This window comes from Leopardus geoffroyi, chromosome A1, assembly GCF_018350155.1.
Source record: "Leopardus geoffroyi isolate Oge1 chromosome A1, O.geoffroyi_Oge1_pat1.0, whole genome shotgun sequence".
Taxonomy (NCBI): domain Eukaryota; kingdom Metazoa; phylum Chordata; class Mammalia; order Carnivora; family Felidae; genus Leopardus; species Leopardus geoffroyi.
This window is the reverse complement of record NC_059326.1, coordinates 124,843,489-124,864,109: the sequence shown is the minus strand read 5'-3', so window position 1 is coordinate 124,864,109 and position 20,621 is coordinate 124,843,489. Positions and strand designations below refer to the sequence as shown.

General features: G+C 39.5%; 1 long non-coding RNA gene across 1 annotated transcript in view; it reads left to right on the top strand.

The window, feature by feature from the left end:
• Positions 1-6,534: 6,534 nt before the first annotated feature.
• Positions 6,535-20,621, top strand: part of LOC123605919 — a 271,832-nt gene continuing 257,745 nt past the window's right edge. The window contains exon 1 of the long non-coding RNA XR_006716003.1: positions 6,535-6,611. This is a non-coding gene — a long non-coding RNA (uncharacterized LOC123605919). The remainder of the gene's footprint in view (positions 6,612-20,621) is intronic.

Genomic DNA, 20,621 nt, shown 5'->3' with positions numbered 1-20,621 from the left:
CCTGTTAGAATGGCTAACATTAACAACTCAGGCAACAACAGATGCTGGCCAGGATGCGGAGAAAGAGGATCTCTTTAGCATTGCTGGTGGAAATGCAAACTGGTACAGCCACTCTGTTGAAAGGTTACAGGAGTGCTGTTTCAAAGGGGCACATGCACCCCGATGTTTATAGCAGCACTGTCAACAATAGCCAAAGTATGGAAAGAGTCCAAATATACATCAACTGATGAATGGATAAAGAAGATATGGTATATATATACAATGGAATATTATTCAGTGATCAAAAAGAATGGAATCTTGCCATTTGCAACAACATGGATGGAACTAGAGTGTATTATGTTAAGTGAAATAAGTCATTCAGAGAAAGACAAGTATATGATTTCACTCATATGTGGAATTTAAGATACAAAACAGATGAACATAAGGGAAGGGAAGCAAAAATAATATAAAAACAGGGAGACAAACTGTCAGAGACTCTTAAATACAAAGAATAAACTGAGGGTTGCTGGAGGGGTGTTGGGTGGGAGGATGGGCTAAATGGGCATGGGACAGTAAGGACACTTGTTGGGATGAGCACTGGATGTTATATGTAAGTGATGAACCAGTAAATTCCATTCCTGAAAAAAAAAAATACCATCCATTCTCATGACAGGAAAGCATCAGCAGTTCCCAAACTTTGTTGGTGTGATGGCTTGATTGAGGTAGTCATACTCCTGAGTTACCATCTACGGTAGCAGGTCATACACAGCACCTGGAGGAGCCACAGAACAGCTGTGCATGTGAGGTGATTCACCCAGTAGTTTACTTAGCTTTTGGACACTTCCTCTGCCCTTAACAAGATTTCCTCGTTTTCTGCCTTTCCCTCCACAGCTTCCCACACAAATGCATTTAGCTGTGACTTTCAATATCAATTAAACTGGGGGGAAGGAAGTTTTCCCGTAATGAAAAATAATCAGTTTACATAGTTACAATGACCTGCCTCGATGAAGAAAGGCTACCTGGATTCCTACAACAGAACCCAGTTTTGCACAATAACTTTGTGCTGCAGTGTGAGGCTCTTGGTAATGTGATCTGTTTTCACATAGCCTAGTGTTGGGGTGCTGCTGCTACTTGCTGTAAAGGTTACTATCTCTCTTTTATTGTATTCACAAAAGCTAACTGCAAAACCCGAAACCTTGCTGGGAAATTGCCTACCTACACAAAGAACACGAAGACCCTATCGTTTCAGAGTTCATTTCTTTCTGAGCTTCTTTATAAAGGAGTTTTTGTCTGCCTTGCAAGGCTCTAAATATGGAGGAACTCCAAATCCAGGTTAGCCAATGACTTGGAGTGTTTTAATGGAGGGAGAAGCTCTTTAGAGATTTGCATATAGGTGCTTTACAGTTAGCTCACAAAAATTAAGTAAAACTGCAGCTCTGATACATCTTAGGTACGGGAAGGGGGAGGGAGTCAAAGAGAGACAGAGACACACAGATAGCACCCCCCCCCACAACGGGGGGGGGTGGTTGTGAAGAGACAGAGAGAGAGAGAGAGAGAGAGAGAGAGAGGCTGAGAGAGTTTTCTATTAAATGTTGTCTCTAGTTTTTTTCAGACCCTATCAGCTTTCCTTCAGGGAGGTGTTACAGTGAGTTCATTTTCCTGCTGTTTGCTTTCACCACCCTTGCACTTAAGGTTTGAATACTATAATCACAATGTGGAGAGTTTTGGGAGGTATTTATTTTTATCCCAACTGCCAGCATCATCACAGTGTGTGTGATCCAGATTTACACTCTGCATATACACACCATGTGGCCCTGCTGTCTGGCCAGCTGCTTTCTCCAACCAAGGCTGAGATATGGTTAAGTTTCATGTTTTGCCTCATCAAAAATGTGATAGCAAAAATATGTGAATAAAGTCTACTCAAAGTAGCTTACTTAACACATATTGAAATGTATTCCAAATGTGTGCTTTGTTGTTCAGTGGGAGTCAAGAAAAAGGGGGTGGAGGGGATGGGGAGTGTGTGTGTGTGTGTGTGTGTGTGTGTGTGTGTGTTTGCGCGTGTAGTCCCTTGTTGGCAGACATAGATAATGCTCTTCCTCTCTCCTTAACCAACAGATGCTTGGTTTTCCCAGGGCAACAATGTGCTCAGCAAAGATGGGGTTTCTCTTAAGATAGGTGTGGCCATGTGACCAGGCTTTGGCTGACTAGACGTGGGCAGTATTCTATGGGACTTCCAGAAAGGTGGCTTCCCCTTCTTTCTTCTTTCCTCTTCTTCTTCTTCTTCTTCTTCTTCTTCTTCTTCTTCTTCTTCTTCTTCTTCTTCTTCTTCTTCTCCTTCTCTTTCTCCTTCTTCTTCTTCTTTAAGATTTTATTTTTAAGTAATCTTCATATCCAACATGGGGCTTGAACCCACAACCCCAAGATCAAGACTTTCATGCTCCACTGACTGAGCCAGCCACGTACTCCTAGAAAGGATTTTTAAAAAGGAGGGAGGACACTTGTACCCTTAGTCCTTCCTGTCTCCTTGCTAGCTGGAAAGCTGATATGAGCTAGTACCCCAATTAGCCATCCTGGATGTGGAGGTGACCTTGAAAACAGAGCTGTTTGTTGAGATATGAAGCAGGTAGAAGGACTCTTGGTCCTTGGAGACTTTGCTGAATCATCACACCGACCCTGACTTGCCTCCTCCAGATTTCTTTTTCACATGACAGAAAATACCTTTGTGTCTTTAGGTCACTATTTTTGGATTCTCTATCATGAGTAGCCAAGTGCACCTTCTAACTGATAGATTAGCCTGAGGTTTAACACTAACTGAGGACTGATTCAGTGGGTGAGTACACAGCGCAGAGCCTGACACAGGGTTCAATCTCACAAACTGTGAGATCATGACCTGAGCTGAAATCAAGAGCTGGGTGCTTAACCAACTGAACCACCCTGGGCGCCCCTGCACTAGATGTTTCATACACATTATTTAATACGATTGAGGGTGATGTAAAGAAAGAGAACTTCAGGACCTGAAGGGAGTATAGAAGGAAATGGGCCCTAAAACTGAAGATGGGATGAAAAACAAACATGGAAGATGGCTTGGATTTATCTAAAGAGGATCTTATTTGGGGCAAGGGCAGATGGACAGCAGGTATGGAACAGCATTGTTATGCAGTGACAGTGATTTATGAATTTTCTGTTTGTTTATCCACAATGCACGTCTCATAAAGAAGCTTCCTTCCAGAGGATTTGTAAACTGAGATAAGACTATTAATCGTTGAGATGTCAACTTCCAACCCTGTGTTGTATATAGCACTGTAGGGGACAAGAGGAAAGATTGATCAATTCTGTCTCTAGAATTTACATTTCTCCCCTGACAATTTTTTTCCTGCTCTATCTCAAATGTGATGGCAGTCTGAGGACTGGTGTGTTGGTGGATGCTGTGTGTAATGATGTGGCTTACCTAGAAGTCAAACTGGAGATTTCAGAATGGCTCTCTTATTTATTTTGTGAAAGTCAAATTAAGTTCATATTTGTGAGATAGAACCATAATAAAAGCACATGCACAAAAAATCATTAATGAACCCTTAAGCCCTCATATCGTACTGAAGATGTGACTGGCCCTTTAAGAATTTTTTTCATATCTTGATTCCAGATGGCAATGAACACATTTCTTTACCACCGCTGTGGGGAAGGCACTCAACTTCAATGAAAAGTTACTTAAGAAAAAAGGTGGGACTCAATCTATAGAATCAGAATTTCTTGTTCCTTGGCATCTAAAAAACAAAACACCTTTTTAAGTTGTATTTTAGGCCCATACTTTAAAAATGACAGCAAACATTTTTAACTCTTTCTCTGGGGAGATTTAGTGATGGGGAAATCATCAGATCCTATTTCGACAGTTTGACCTTCCCCTCTCCCATCCCAGGAACCAGACTGCTGGGCTTGGCCAAGAATAAATGGAACTTAAATTTCAAAACTTTACTAAAGTTCCAAATTTATAGCCTTTGAAGACTGAGAAGATATGAAATGTAGCAAATTAAATTGAACATTTACCAAGAGTTGTTTGGAAAGTTCTCTTGTCTTCTTGAGTAAGAAAGTACTCACAGCCATAGTTGCAAGAACCGTCTTTTTTATTCTTCTCAGTAACTGGGACTGCTCAGTATCTGAAGCTCTCTTATCTGCCTAGACATTCTTTGATCCACCCACCTTAAACAGAACAGGAAAAAGGTTTTGTTTGGTTTTGTTTTTAAGTATTGTTACACCCTAAATGGAAAATTTTAGGTTGCGTATTAGACCAGACAAATTAAAAACATCTAAAAATAACACCTCAGAATGCGTTGTTTATAATTCAATGTGGACACCAGTAAAAAGTGAATTCAGTCTGGATTTAAAAAAAGGTTTCACAAGACTTGTCTTGATGAGGAAACTCTTTTCTGGCAATTTGATGTTCTTCTTGTCAGGAGTTTAAAAAATGATATCACTCAGTTATTTTGATATTATAGTATTTTTTGGGAAGGAAGGATTTGGAAGTGACTTGTAGACAAAAAGAAACTTTATAAGAGATCACTTAAATTAATTTCCATGTGTATTATAATCATAAATGAAAGCAAAATGTGTCTCCTGAAGAAGTTATTGTGATATGTCCAGCCAGTTTCCTTGGAATAGAATAAACTAGGAAAGGAATCAGAACTTTTAATCAGTTCTTGAGCATTTCCCCAATGTAGCCGTCTAGTGGTATATTCTTAATAGAGGAGTTATGAGAATTTTTAGAGCTACGTTGTACTGAAAATATGATCAAACTTAAGTACATAATAGTAAGGGAATTGAAACTGAATATGTACTAAGACTTCTGAAACCTAATCGGAGTTGAAATGAGGAAGAAAAATAAATTATTGTTACTAGGTGAGAACTCACATTGCCTTACTTTGAATTGGGGACATAAACTCTTGATACGATCTTCTTTGTATCACTTCAACAAATTAAAGAAATTCCCACCTTGATCACTCTTTGATTGACTGAAACCCAAGTTCAAGGTCATATAATGCTTACAAATAATTGTTCTGGCCCAAAGTAAAGGTTAGTAGAATAGGGCATGTCCAGGCTATGATGTTAGAAGCATACTCTGATCTGCCAGTGTTATTTTTCATATGTAGCTGTAAGAAAAAGTTTTATTTCTGCACCGTAACCTGTGTGACTGTTTCCAATGGAAAGGAAGCCATGACCTAGTTGTTAGATGGATTTTGGTGTCAATCCTGAAAAGGATCTTAGCTTTATTACATTTTAGTTTTTTGACAATAGGCAGGTTAACTTCTTTGAGACATAGTTTCTCATCTGTAAGATGGGTGTAATAATAACCTCTCATGGGATTTTTGTGAGAATTGAATGGAGAATATGTAAACCACCTGCTTAACAGAAGTCATTTCCCCATTGTCCTTTCCATCTCTGACTTTAAGAATTCTCATGGTTTGCCATTCACAGTACTTTCTCAGGATTCTCTGGGGTGTTTCTTCTGTCCTGATCTCTCATATCCTTCCATGGATGTCCTTTTTCAGCCCAATTCTTCCCTCCTCGATCTTGTACTCAATCTCAGTACTATTTAAACTTCTCATCTTGATTTTTTCCATCCCACTTGACTTTCTTCTTTTTTTCTTTTCTGCAACGAAATGACTTGTTTTATCCTTAGTACTTTATCATTCTCTAAGAATAATTCAGGTATGTATGTTGTAAAAATATTATGACAATACAAATACTTTTCAAAGGAAAAATCCATTCTTATGTTTCAGTTCCTGTCATATGTTTACATTTAAAAAATGCATTTTGTAAATAGCCGAGATGGAGATGTTGATGGAATAGTGTGGTGCAATGGATACAGTACAGGAAGGGGGAAGCCACTTCCTGTTCTGTTCTGGTGACTGTTGGTAGGTCCATTTACTTCTCAAGATCTCAATCTCTTCATCTCTAGAATGAAGCAGTTAAAGAGATTATTCCTGACATCCCTGAAAATAGTCAAAGAGTTGGTATCTTTATAAAATAGGAATGTTTTTCCAGTACTGGCTAACCTGACAGTGCAGCTAACCACAATATCATCATTCAATTTTCTCCCTCAGTTCCTCTGCACAAGTGCAGCAAATAAGCAGAAGATAGTACCCTGTAGGCACAGATAGGATTACTTTCTGCCAAATGGATAATTACATCTTGGCCTTCTTCTACCAGGCCCTGCCACTTGGGCATGTTGATCTTTAGCCACACTGATGCCTGTGGATGGCTTCATGCCCTTGATTCCTCCTATGATAGATCTGTAACTAATCTATAACTGAGTTTATAAAATGTCTGGATAGGGTTAAAGTTTAAACTTTGGCCCTGGAAGGCAACAAATAATGTTTTCTGTGCTGGAAACCGATTCCAAATATCTCTTTGCTGCAGTGAGAAACAGCAACAGAATTTCATGAGTGTTGGTCCAATCTGATGAGTTTATCAGCTTTATGGGGGTGGGGTTGGGGAGGGAAGATCAGAACCAAACACATTTAGAGAAATGTCCCTCTTTATCTGCTTCTCCATTTGGTTTCTTTTCAGGGTATGGTCAGATGCTTCCCTTCCCCCTATTGAGAGTGAGCTGAAATGCCAACAGGACAGAGGTTTCCGTGGTAAGATGTTAATGTGAAGTCTTACTGTATTTTCAGTGTTTGAGGAAAAGCTAATGAGAACTTTCCAGGGAAGATGGTGGGTGTTATTAACATGAAAATATGTATGAGAATTCTTAAATGAAGGCTTTATGGGATGGATTAGAGGCTAATAAGACCCTTGCTGATTGGTGGTGGGCAGAGTGTGGAGACCTGATGGGGTAGGGGAGAAAGGGTGGGGAAGAAAGACTTCTTTTGGACTCTGGGGACTCGGCCTAGAGTGAAGGCTGGAGGGGAGACTAAATAAAACAGGGGAAGTATGAGAGAAAACAGAGTGACTGAGGGTAGAGAACAGGTGGGAAGCCACTGGCCAGAGGAAGAATGGGGACCTGAAACTGGAGGTAAAAAATACTAGGAGTTATTAAAAAAAAAAAAAAAGTAATTTTTGAAGTAAGGGCCACACTGGGAAGAACCTGTTGAATGCAAGGAAAGTGGACCCTTTGAATCCCAGGGATGAACTTGACTTTGAACCTGTGCCAGGCCAATCAGTGTAGTAGTTGGCTTGATGCCCTCGGCCTCCAGGCCTCTAACCTTTGCAGCTAAGGCCACAGCTGCCCAGTTTGCCCAAGACTCTGGAGGTAAGCCTGTTGTTATAAAGAAACTAGAACCAAGAGTTCTGGTTCATTGTTGCATGGTGAACTGGTTTCGCAGCTCTGTTGGGCCTGCTCTGATGTGTAACTGGCCTTTTTGCCTTATTTCCTTTTGACTAAACCTCTGTTTAGATCCTGGGAACTACTTCTTTATCTCATAATAATATGGCTAACATTTGATTGAGCACCAGCTATTTGTACTGAGGCTGCTGTTTTGTTTTGTTTTGTTTTGTTTTGTTTTGTTTTGTTTTGTTTTCCCTTGCTCCAAATCATAATCAGAGCCAGGGTTCATTTGTATTATGCCACACTGCTTCTCTGCCCTGCTTCTATATTCAGTCTCTGCCTTGGTTCTCTGTCTGAAGCTCTGACTGTACAAGGACAGGCCACTTACATGTTCTTCTGTTTTCAGTCCTGCTATTGAATACCCTCAGCACGTGTGCCTCTATCTGTTGTTGATGACACATAGCTCGTGGTCTGCCTGCTTTCTGGGTCTTGACAGTTTCACATTTACTGATCCTGTTGCTTAGAGGGAATGCTCCTGGTGGCCCCTGAGATCTCCTGTGGAGCCCTGACTGTATAGGGTTCTGTCCAACTTTGCTTACTCTGCAGTGTAGTTGAGTTGTGCAGGTATAGTCTCTGCAGAAAGGCTAGGAGCACAGTTCAGCCAGATAAGATGAGCACTCAGGGTGTGATGTTGGCTAGAGTGGGGGAGCCGACACTCAGTAGCCCCAGGTAGAAATGGTTTTGCAGGTTTGATTTCTAGGTGTGCTGAGGAAGGACCTCTTTCCTTTTTAGTAGTGAATTGGGGTTACTAATTGGAATCTTCGGTGTGGCTGAAGGATTCTGCCAACCTTCATCCTTCATCTTGAGCAAGGCCTACTTGGAGTTCAGTGCCTGACAATGTGCTCTGACTTCCGACTTCCTGTTTTGGTTACAGCAGAGGTTCTCAACTTCACTATACATCACAGTCACCTGCAGAGCTCCCAAGAACTGCTGAACTCTGTACTCTATCCTCAGAACTTCAGTTTCAGGTGCTCTGGAGTGACATGTAGGCATCCACAGTTTTATAAAATGTGATCTGGTGATTATGATGCATAGCCAGCATTGCTTCCCACTCATGTGCAGGGTGGTTCTTGGGTTGAGTGTATCAACAGTGAGCAGGAGCAAAGCAGGGTGGCATGATATGAAAGGAAAATTGTTAATTCTGCTTTGCATTGTGAACCCTAGATATTGTGGACTATGTCTGATCAAAGGAGGAGGGCCATGTAGGTTCTTTAAATTGTCCAAGACTGCTAGAGGAAACGTACGGTGTACTTGACCGGGGCTATGGTCCAGAGGATTAGAGAGGACACTGGAGCTAGGAGGCCTTTTTCTGGGACTGGAAGTTGTTCAGTGGCAGGGTGTTTGAAGGGCAAGTGTTTGGTGGGCAGGCTGACAGTTCTGCATTCTATCTGAATGTGGCCAGCCCCCAAGTTGCCTTGAAGCTTTCAACTGCCCAAAGGTGTTAAACTCTAAGTAAATCAGTATTGCAAAAGCAGAAATGCTGAGGTAAGAGATAAATAGCCTGTTAAGAGGCCAACATTGACAGACCCTTATTTAAAATGTAGTGGTCTTTGTGTGATGGCTGTGATGGCCCACATTTAATCGCAAAGCAGTAGAAAATCAAATATTTTTGATGATTTAAGATACTTACAGGGTCAGGAATTTTCTTAGCAGAAACGCATCTGTGATGTTTACTTGATTTTGGTCAGATTTTATGTTTTAACATTTTCACTTCCCATTTCTTAACTCTTGTTTTTAAGCATGTAAGGCTGAAAAGGGTCAACCTTAGGTTAAGTGATATAATTTTTTAATCAAAGTTTGAAATAAACAAGACGTTTATGATTAAAAGATGGTAAATCCCTTATCACTGTGGTTTTCATGTTAAACAAGGGGTCTCTGCCTGGATATCCAGAGCTCTTTGCCTATAATGGCAGGAGTGTGTGCTCATTCATCTTGTTGGGTCTGATTTGTAATTGAGGTAGTTGGAACTGGTGACCTATAACCATAGAATAAAAGCTAACAACCATTGGATACTTAACTCTCTGCCAGGCACTATGCTAAATTCTTTACATGGATTATTTCATTTGTTCCTTACTATGACTTTAGGATGTAAGAACTATTATTATCACCTCTTTTTTTAGAGATTAAGAGTTGAGGCTTAGAGGGTTAAGTAACTTTCTCAAGATCACACAGCTAGTAAGTGCTAGAACTAAATTCTGATCCCAGACCCATGTTTATAATTACTAAGCTTATATGGTTTCCCTAATTTGTCACTTTGTCACTACTTCATGAAATGGGTTTTCCAAGGCCAGCTTTTGGTGAGCCTATCCTCCTAGGCATATTGCCTTTTCCTCTGTGCTGAGATAAATGACTACACTTGGCCATGACTCTTTGGCCAATAGGCTAAGCTTATTCCCAAATGTGAATAACTGAATAAAAGGGACTGAGGTTAGCTTTTCTTAAGAACAGGAATCTAAGACTATGCGGTGGAAGGAACACTACTGAATATAATCAATTTATTTTAAATAGCAATTTGATAGTACACCCATGTTCACAGTGGTATTATTCACAGTAGCCAAGTGATAGAAGGAACCCAAGTGTCTATTGATGGGTGAATGGATTAACAAAATATGGTATATACACAAAATGGAATATTGTTCAACCTTAAACAGGAAAGAAATTCTGACTTGGGCTACAGCATGAATAAACCTGAGGACATTATGCTACATGAAATAAGCCAGTCACAAAAAGACAAATACTGTGTGACTCTGTTTATAAGAGATATCTAAAGTAGTTAGAGTCATAGGAACAGAAAGTAGAATAGTTGTTGCCAAGGGCTGGGGGAGGGGAAAGAAGGGAGGTGTTTAATGGGTACAGAGTTTCAGTTTTTCCAAGATGCAGTTCTAGAATTGGTTTGCACAACAATGTAAATATACTTAACACTGCTTAACTGTACTCTTAGAAATGGTTAAGATGGTAAATTTTATATTATGCATATTTTACCACAACAAACAAGTAGATAAGTAACATTCCCCAATAATGATCAATGTACTGAAAATGTAAGCCAAAACAACATTGTTACAGAACTCTAAAGGAATATTTACATTGTCTTTTTATGTAGGGGATTGCAAACCTAGAAATTGTTATTTTTTTTAATGTTGTCATTACTCTGAGTTTATGGCACATTTATAGAAGCTAAAGGGGATGATAATTGTACCTACAATATAAGGAATATATGATACACATAAAGCAGTTAGTATAGTAATCACACAATCTTAATTATTATTGTTATTGCTCTCTGGAAAAAGAAAGTATTGGAGAAAGTAAAAAAAAAAAAAAAGCCATTTGCCAGTTCTTAGAAATACATGGTTTTTTCCAAATTAATGACACCTCAGTGTGAACAACCATCAACTAGACTTCTTTTAGTTCTAAAGCTCTGCAAATCTTTGATTATTGTACAACTGTTATCTCTACCACTGACAGCATGGAATATTTCTGAGGAACTCCAGCTTTTTCATTACTATTCACACAGGCATGATGGGAGTCTTTATGATGTTTGCAAAAGGTGGTATACCATTTTGATACTAGAGCAACTGGAGACAGGGACTATGAAGAATTTTTTAGGCTGCATTTTCCACATTTGGCTTTCCATGGAGGAGGCAGCACAAGGTGGGGAGGCCTAGGCTGTCCTTCCAGTTCTTACTGAATTGTGGGGCATTGTGCACACGTCAGCAATTTTCTGAGCAATTACCTTTTCTCATCTGTGAAAAGATAGGGCTGGACTAGTTGAATCTTGTGTCTCTTCTCATCCTGTCCCTACTCCTTCTTTATACTTACTCCTAGGGGTTTCTGGACACTGTCCCTAGGGCCATAGTTATACCCTCAGGCTCAGATAATTAGAACGGGTTTGGCCTTAGAAAATTATACTTGGATGAGGAGAACCTGTTAATTGTGCTTTAAGATCTGTCTGTATTGGATACATGTCAATTAAAATATGAGCCCCAGAACTGCCTTTCTGGATAACTTAATACAGAATTATGCCATGCCTTCTGTACAGACTAGTGAGTAGAATGAGCCTTTCTAGATAAACAGCCATTTCTGTCCAAATCTAGGTGGAAATGTACATCCAGCTGTTCACATCCTGGTAAATTGTAACAAGGGGGAACTGTCCCATGATTGTGTCTCAACATTCCTACAATATTAGTAGCTTCTTCTAAAATGTTTGCCTTGATGGACTTCATTCAGGGCTGAGTGTAAGATTTTTGAAATTTTGTGTATGATTTAAAGCCACCGAGTAATAGATTAGGAAGGAGCTGTAAGAAACTGTCCAGTTAATCATGCCACAAAGGTGGGATGTTTTAGTTTAGTTCCCCCAAAAACAAGCCTGAGAGAAAACCTTGGGTGTAAGTAGTTTATTTGGGAAAGGAACCTAAGAAGTATGAGTGAAGTAATGGAGAGAGAGTAACAGGAAAGGGAAAAAGCCAGTACAAGGGTGTATTGCTGTGGGCAACAGGAGCCCAATTATACTGGTTTTCTGAGAAGCATCTGGGATGTCTCTGGAATTGTTTTTTGGAAGGCTGGAAAGCTGAGACATTTTTCCTATTTCCCATGCCCCAATGGTTGAAAACTTTGAAGCCATCTTGAATATGGGCTGAATGGGCTCTTGCAATTTCAGAAGAGATCCTGAGGCAGGAAAACAAAAAAATCTATCTGAGATTAATGGAACTTTATGTTCTTAAGCCTTAGTTTCCTCATCTGTGAAATGAGGCTTTTGAAGTCTTTCTTGAAATGTTTTAAGGATGGACTGTATCATTAGGTAGAGCCCTTAGAATCCAAGTTTGACTTTATTAGAGCCTCAGAAAAACTTTGAATGAGTTTATCAGAAAACTTGTATAAGCTTTGTAGTCAAAGTCCCCAGTGAACTCATACTGATGTCAGTTCTGGAAGGGATTAATGGTCTTAATTGGTGATATAGAAGTAAGACTTTTCACCCACTCATCCAGGATGGATTTGGTTGATTCTGTAGAAGAACCAGATGATTTGTTTTTTATCGTATTTTCATTCTCAGTTTCCTCAAGAATCTGTTGATTTTCACTGTTGATGATACCTCAGTGAGAAATATGACATGAAGAGTTGTCTTGAAGATATGGCTACAGGCCTCTTCTCATCTCCAAAATCATTGTCCCTATGGAGAGGAGACTGTACCTTAAGAAGATGCACCTGAATTTCTCTACTGAGTTTTTGGTTTTGTTTGTTGGGCGGTAACCATTGTTCTGTATTGGTGGGGAAAAGTCAGTCTCAGGGGCTGGTTGGGAATGAGCAAAGTTAATGTCTCTGTGGCCGTAAACCCCTTGCAGAAACATCACAGATGTTTCTAGGAAGTCAGTGATTGATATGAAAACTCAAATTTAGTTTTAAGCCTGGAGTTCAACCATTTTTCCTGCATTGGGAGTTTTCATAACGGAGAAGAAATATGAGATGTTCTATTAAGGAACACCTTTGCATTATGCAACTCCTTTTGATCACAATAAGTTTCTGAAGGACTAGGACTCCAAGAAGGAGGAGAAAAGTCACAGCTTTGCAAAGCCTGTGAATATGCTGCTGTGTGTATTCTTGGTGAGCTGTTCTGAAGATTGGTTTTTATTTTTTTATTCTTTGTTTTAAGATTAGTGGCTCAGAAAACTGAATCATAAAATAAAAGCCAAAGGATTTGGAAAAGGCTACAAAATTCCTGAGTTAATGGAATGAAACATTTGGGTTTGCTTTGTCCACTTTGATCGGTGAATCTATACATTTTATATTATGATAATATATACTTATAACTGAAATTCCTCTATTGTTGGTTATCATGTCTGGAATGCTCTCATAATAATCCCAAAATGTTCCCCTTTCACTAAAACAACTTTTTTAATATCACAATTATTGACAAACCAGGTTACTTTTTAAGAATCTACATACCCCATTATAGCAGAACAAACAGTATTGTTAAAATCTTTGAGAGTCCAATTCCAAATTACTATGAAAGCTTCAATCTGTTCCCTGCATTTGTATGTTATTCACAGTGATCCTGCCAGTGTTTATCACCCATTTATGAACTTGGTTACCATCATGGCATATTAAAATTCAGTGGTAACCTGAACTGTATTCTGGAGTAGAGAGAGCCATTGTTTTCCATAAATACACACTCGCTGACCTGGATTTGTGTTTAGTTTATGTCCATCATCTGCTTAAAGAAAAATAAAGAAAAGGCATTGAAGTCACAGAGGTAGGGGAAGCTTTGGCTGCCATGATGCGTAATGGTGTAAGGGAGTTTATTTCTGGTGACAGTCTTGAGCTCTGGAGAGGAAGGCAGCATGGATTGAATGAACCCCTCGGGAAGGTTTGAGCACCTCCTATGAGTATAGCACTGTGATAGAGGATGGATAAGAAAGTACTAGAGATCTGTCTTCCATGACCTTAGAATCTGAGTGGGGAAAGGAACCATGCAGTTTAAGCCCCTATGCAGTGCTCTATGAAATTTAGTCTGAATGAGCGATGGATGGCTGGTGCCCTCGGAATTCAAAGACCAGAGACTCTTGCTGTGGGCTGCTGTGCTTGAGCAGCACCATGAAGGGTAGAGTACACCTAAACACAGATAGAAGACTAGAAAGCAAATTTTGGGGAATGAGTTGGAAAGAAGTGATGTGGTCTGGAATTTTAGCTAAATGAGTTCATGCCACTGATGATGCACACCAGAAGGCAAAACAAATCTTTGTGCATGGGATTGTTTCAAAGAAAAAAATAATCACCCTTCTTTCTTTTATAGGCTACTGGCATAATATCAGTATGACACAGAGGGTTTTTACTTCTTCAGGTGTTTTGGTTACATTGGCCTCCTACAGATAAGGTGGGAGATTGGGCATATTGCTGTTTTTCTGACAAAAGCATTTTCCCCCATGGCTAGTTCTTCTTGAAATGATACTTCTTTCTTATTTTTCCATAGCTGGAAAACTCCTACATGGATATGGGCTTCTTTGAGAATGACAGCAAGGTTATTTGGAGGGAAGTTGTTTGTGAGTTAAGAACTCTGTCCTTTTATTTGGATTTCCTTATGTAATATTTTTCTTTTGTTTCCTACATTTTTACTTATTCTTCCCTTTTGTTCTCTTGCTCTGCTTGGTAGTATAGGCTATCTTAGATTTTTGGCTTCTTTTATAATTTTATTTTTATGGGAATTATCTCAGAATTGCTTACAAATGGGACATAGATACACTTTTCTACCTTTCCCTTGTCAAGTCTGAAATTTCTGGTCCAATGCAAAAAGGTACAGCCACTCTGGAAGATAATTTGGTGATTTCATTAAGAACTGAATATATTCTTAACATACAATTCAGCAGTCATGCTCCTTGGTGTTTACCCAACGGAGTTGACTTACGTCCACACAAAAATCTGCATGTGGACATTTATAGCAGCTTTATTCATAATTTCCCAAAGTTGGAAGCAACTAAGGTATCCTTTAGTAAGTGAATGGATAAATAAACCATGGCACATCTAGACAATAGAATATAATTCAGCATTAAAAAGAATTAAATATCAAGCCATGAAAAGACATGGAGGAAATTGAAATTAATATAACTAAGCGAAAGAAGCCAATCTGAGAAGGCTACATACTGTACGATTCCAACTGTATGGAATTCTGGAAAAGGCAAAAATATGAAGACAGTAAAAACATAAGTAATTTCCAGGCCCTGAAGAAGGGGGAAGAAATGAATAGGCAGAGCACAGAGGATTTTTAGAGCAGTGAAAACACTCTGAATGATAAAACGATGATACGTGTCATTACACATTTTCCGGATCCATAGAATGTACAACACCAAGAGTGGACCACAGTGTAAATCATGGATTTTGGATGATAATGATGTATCAACAGAGGTTCATCAGTTGTAACAGATGTGTACCATTTTGGAGGGGGATGTCCGTAATATGGAAAGTTGTGGATATGTGGGCATAGGGGGGAGGTGGGAATGGTGACTTTGTCTCCATTTTGCTGAAAGCCTAAAGTTGCTGCACCAAATAAAGTTTTTAAATAGGAAAAAATCCAAGAATGCCCCCGAATTTGAGAAATCTAGTAAATAGACTGCTGTATAAACTTTGAAAATCATGCTGTTATTCATATCTGCCTGTGATGCCTTTCCCAAATGTCTCATGGAATTTCTTAAATCATACTTTTACTTTCTAAACAAAGTTCTGGCTAAATGTTGTCTCAGCAACTGATTTTTTAAAATTTATTTTATTTTATTTCATTTATTTTAAGTTTATTTATTTATTTATTTATTTATTTATTTATTTATTTTTTCCAACGTTTTTTTTTTTTATTTTATTTTTGGGACAGAGAGAGACAGAGCATGAACGGGGGAGGGGCAGAGAGAGAGGGAGACACAGAATCGGAAACAGGCTCCAGGCTCTGAGCCATCAGCCCAGAGCCTGACGCGGGGCTCGAACTCCCGGACCGCGAGATCGTGACCTGGCTGAAGTCGGACGCTCAACCGACTGCGCCACCCAGGCGCCCCTTTAAGTTTATTTATTTAATCCAGGAGACAGAGAGTGTGGGTGGAATAGGGACAGAGAGAGAGGGAAGAGAGAATCCCAAGGAGGCTCTGCACTCAGCACAGAGTTTGAAGTGGGGCTCAAACTCATGAACCGAGAGATCATGGCCTGAGCTGAGATCAAGAGTCGGATGCTTTACTATCTTTACCCAGGGATGCTTTACCCAGGTGCTCCTGATTTTGTTTTTAAAGGAAGGGGATAGTAAAGATATTTTTTAAAAGCTCCATTATAAAAGCAATATATTCTGTGCAGCTCAAAGAGTAGTAGTAGTTCAGGAAGAGACACCCTGTCCCCTCACGAGTGACAAGTCTATAATTCACACTGCTACCTCTACTTTTTATTGGAAGGATGGTTGAAAAGTGTCTGTAGAGCATTGGATTTAATATTTGCAGTTAATAAACTTAATTTTGGTTTTTAACATCTGTAAAATGCAAAATGTAGTAGGTTTTAGGGTATAGATTAAATATTAGATATTGTTTACCTAGGATTGGCAAGCCAGATAGACATGTGATCAAGAGAGGGTACAGGGTGCAAGTGTGCATGTGCAGTATGTGCATCTGTCCAAGGGTCCTCAAAGGAGGACCTTGGCTGCAAACCCGCAGGGAGACATACTGGGGGCTGGCCTGTGGGTGGGGATGGTGGGTGAAGGAGGGAGAGGAATGGGTCAGTTTGCAAGTTGGACTGAAGAGCCTTGTGGGGACAATGACAGGCATTCTCAGCCTCTAGACTTAGACCCCTTAGAAGAAGCTCTGTGATAACCCCAGACCCAGAAACTGCACATTAGGGTGATAGGAGAAATGGGCAATTGATGTAGTCTCCCTGCCCTCCAGTTCCTTGCCTTTACCATGAAGAAGTTGAATTGAAGCAGTGAGTTTTCAAACTTTACTTTTTTTAGGAATTTTTTTTGTTTGCAATTTTTAAAAATAAAAAATTTTTAAAAATTGCATCCAAATTAGTTAGCATATAGTGCAACAATGATTTCAGGAGTAGATTCCTTAGTGCCCCTTACCCATTTAGCCCATCCCCCCTCCCACAACCCCTCCAGTAACCTTCAGTTTGTTCTCCATATTTATGTGTCTCTTCTGTTTTGCCCCCTCAAGGTTTTTGTATTATTTTTGTTTCCCTTCTCTTATGTTCATCTTTTTTGTCTCATAAAGTCCTCATATGAGTGAAGTCATATGATTTTTGTCTTTCTCTGACTGATTAATTTCACTTAGCATAATACCCTCCAGTTCCATCCACGTAGTTGCAAATGGCAATATTTCATTCTTTTTGATTGCCAAGTAATACTGAATTGTATATATATGCCACATCTTCTTTATCCGTTCATCTGATGGACATTTGGACTCTTTCCATACTTTGGCTATTGTTGATAGTGCTGCTATTTTTTATTTCTTGTTTTTTTTTTCAATATATGAAATTTATTGTCAAATTGGTTTCCAGACAATACCGAGTGCTCATCCCAAAAGGTGCCCTCCTCAATACCCATCACCCACCCTCCCCTCCCTCACACTCCCCATCAACCCTCAGTTTGTTCTCAATTTTTAAGAGTCTCTTATGCTCTGGCTCTCTCCCACTCTAATTTCTTTTTTTTTTCCTTCCCCTCCCCCATGGGTTTCTGTTAAGTTTCTCAGGATCCACATAAGAGTGAAAACATATGGTACCTGTCTTTCTCTGTATGACTTATTTCACTTAGCATAACACTCTCCAGTTGCATCCACATTGCTACAAAGGGCCATATTTCATTTTTCTCATTGCCACGTAGTACTCCATTGTGTATATAAACCAGAATTTCTTTATCCATTCATCAGTTGATGGACATTTAGGCTCTTTCCATAATTTGGCTATTGTTGAGAGTGCTGCTATAAACATTGGGGTACAAGTGCCCCTATGCATCAGTGCTCCTGTATCCCTTGGGTAAATTCCTAGCAGTGCTATTGCTGGGTCATAGGGTAGATCTATTTTTAATTTTTTGAGGAACCTCCACACTGTTTTCCAGAGTGGCTGCACCAGTTTGCATTCCCACCAACAATGCAAGAGGGTTCCCGTTTCTCCACATCCTCTCCAGCATGTATAGTCTCCTGATTTGTTCATTTTGGCCACTCTGACTGGCGTGAGGTGATATCTGAGTGTGGTTTTGATTTGTATTTGCCTGATGAGGAGTGACGTTGAGCATCTTTTCATGTGCCTGTTGGCCATCTGGATGTCTTCTTGAGACAAGTGTCTATTCATGTTTTCTGCCCATTTCTTCACTGGATTGTTTTTCGGGTGTGGAGTTTTTGAGCTCTTTATAGATTTTGGATACTAGCCCTTTGTCTGATATGTCATTTGCAAATGTCGTTTTCCATTCCGTTGGTTGCCTTTTAGTTTTGTTGGTTGTTTCCTTTGCTGTGCAGAAGCTTTTTAGCTTCATGAGGTCCTAATAGTTCATTTTTGCTTTTAATTCCCTTGCCTTTGGGGATGTGTCAAGTAAGAAATTGCTACGACTGAGGTCAGAGAGGTCTTTTCCTGCTTTCTCCTCTAGGGTTTTGATGGTTTCCTGTCTCACATTCAGGTCCTTTATCCATTTTGAGTTTGTTTTTGTGAATGGTGTGAGAAAGTGGTCTAGTTTCAATCTTCTGCATGTTGCTTTCCAGTTCTCCCAGCACCATTTGTTAAAGAGACTGTCTTTTTTCCATTGGATGTTCTTTCCTGCTTTGTCAAAGATTTAGTTGGCCATACGTATTCCATTGGCCATACATATTCTATTCCATTGGTCTATGTGTCTGTTTTTGTGCCAATACCATGCTGTCTTGATGATGACAGCTTTGTAGTAGAGGCAAAAGTCTGGGATTGTGACGCCTCCCGCTTTGGTCTTCTTCTTCAATATTACTTTGGCTATTCGGGGTCTTTTGTGGTTCCATACAAATTTTAGGATTGCTTGTTCTAGCTTCGAGAAGAATGCTGGTGCAATTTTGATTGGGATTGCATTGAATGTGTAGATAGCTTTGGGTACTATTGACATTTTGACAATATTTATTCTTCCAATCCATGAGCATGGAATGTTTTTCCATTTCTTTATATCTTCTTCAATTTCCTTCATAAGCTTTCTATAGTTTTCAGCATACAGATCTTGTACATCTTTGGTTAGGTTTATTCCTAGGTATTTTATGCTTCTTGCTGCAATTGTGAATGGGATCAGTTTCTTTATGTGTCTTTCTGTTGCTTCATTATTAGTGTATAAGAATGAAACTGATTTCCGTACATTGATTTTGTATCCTGCGACTTTGCTGAATTCATGTATCAGTTCTAGCAGACTTTTGGTGGAGTCTATCAGGTTTTCCATGTATAATATCTTGTCATCTGCAAAAAGTGAAAGCTTGACTTCATCTTTGCCATTTGATGCCTTTGATTTCCTTTTGTTGTTTGATTGCTGATGCTAGCACTTCCAACACTATGTTAAACAACAGCGGTGAGAGTGGACATCCCTGTCGTGTTCCAGATCTCAGGGAAATAGCTCTCAGTTTTTCCCCATTGAGGATAATGTTAGCTGTGGGCTTTTCATAAATGGCTTTTATGATCTTTAAGTATGTTCCTTCTATCCCGACTTTCTCGAGGGTTTTTATTAAGAAAGGTTGCTGAATTTTGTCAGATGCCTTTTCTGCATTGATGGACAGGATCATATGGTTCTTATCTTTTCTTTTATTAATGTGATGTATCACGTTGATTGATTTGCGAATGTTGAACCAGCCCTGCATCCGAGGAATGAATCCCACTTGATCATGGTGAATAATTCTTTTTATATGCCATTGAATTCGATTTGCTAGTATCTTATTGAGAATTTTTGCATCCATATTCATCAGGAATATTGGCCTGTAGTTCTCTTTTTTTACTGGGTCTCTGTCTGGTTTAGGAATCAAAGTAATACTGGCTTCATAGAATGAGTCTGAAAGTTTTCCTTCCCTTTCAATTTTTTGGAATAGCTTGAGAAGGATAGGTATTATCTCTGCTTTAAACGTCTGGTAGAACTCCCCTGGGAAGCCATCTGGTCCTGGACTCTTATTTGTTGGGAGATTTTTTTTTTTTTTAATTTTTTTTTTCAATGTTTATTTATTTTTGGGACAGAGAGAGACAGAGCATGAACAGGGGAGGGTCGGAGAGAGAGGGAGACACAGAATTGGAAACAAGCTCCAGGCTCTGAGCCATCAACCCAGAGCCTGACGCGGGGCTCGAACTCACGGACCGCGAGATCGTGACCTGGCTGAAGTCGGACGCCCAACAGACTGCGCCACCCAGGCGCCCCTGTTGGGAGATTTTTAATAACTGACTCAATTTCTTCACTGGTTATGGGTCTGTTCACGCTTTCTATTTCCTCCTGATTGAGTTTTGGAAGAGTGTGGGTGTTTAGGAATTTGTCCATTTGTTCCAGGTTGTCCAGTTTGTTGGCATATAATTTTTCATAGTATTCCCTGATAATTGTTTGTATCTCTGAGGGATTGGTTGTAATAATTCCATTTTCATTCATGATTTTATCTATTTGGGTCCTCTCCCTTTTCTTTTTGAGAAGCCTGGCTAGAGGTTTATCAATTTTGTTTATTTTGTCAAAAAACCAACTCTTGGTTTCATTGATCTGCTCTACAGTTTTTTTAGATTCTATATCGTTTATTTCTGCTCTGATCTTTAGTATTTCTCTTCTTCTGCTGGGTTTAGGCTGCCTTTGCTGTTCTGCTTCTATTTCCTTTAGATGTGCTGTTAGATTTTGTATCTGGGATTTTTC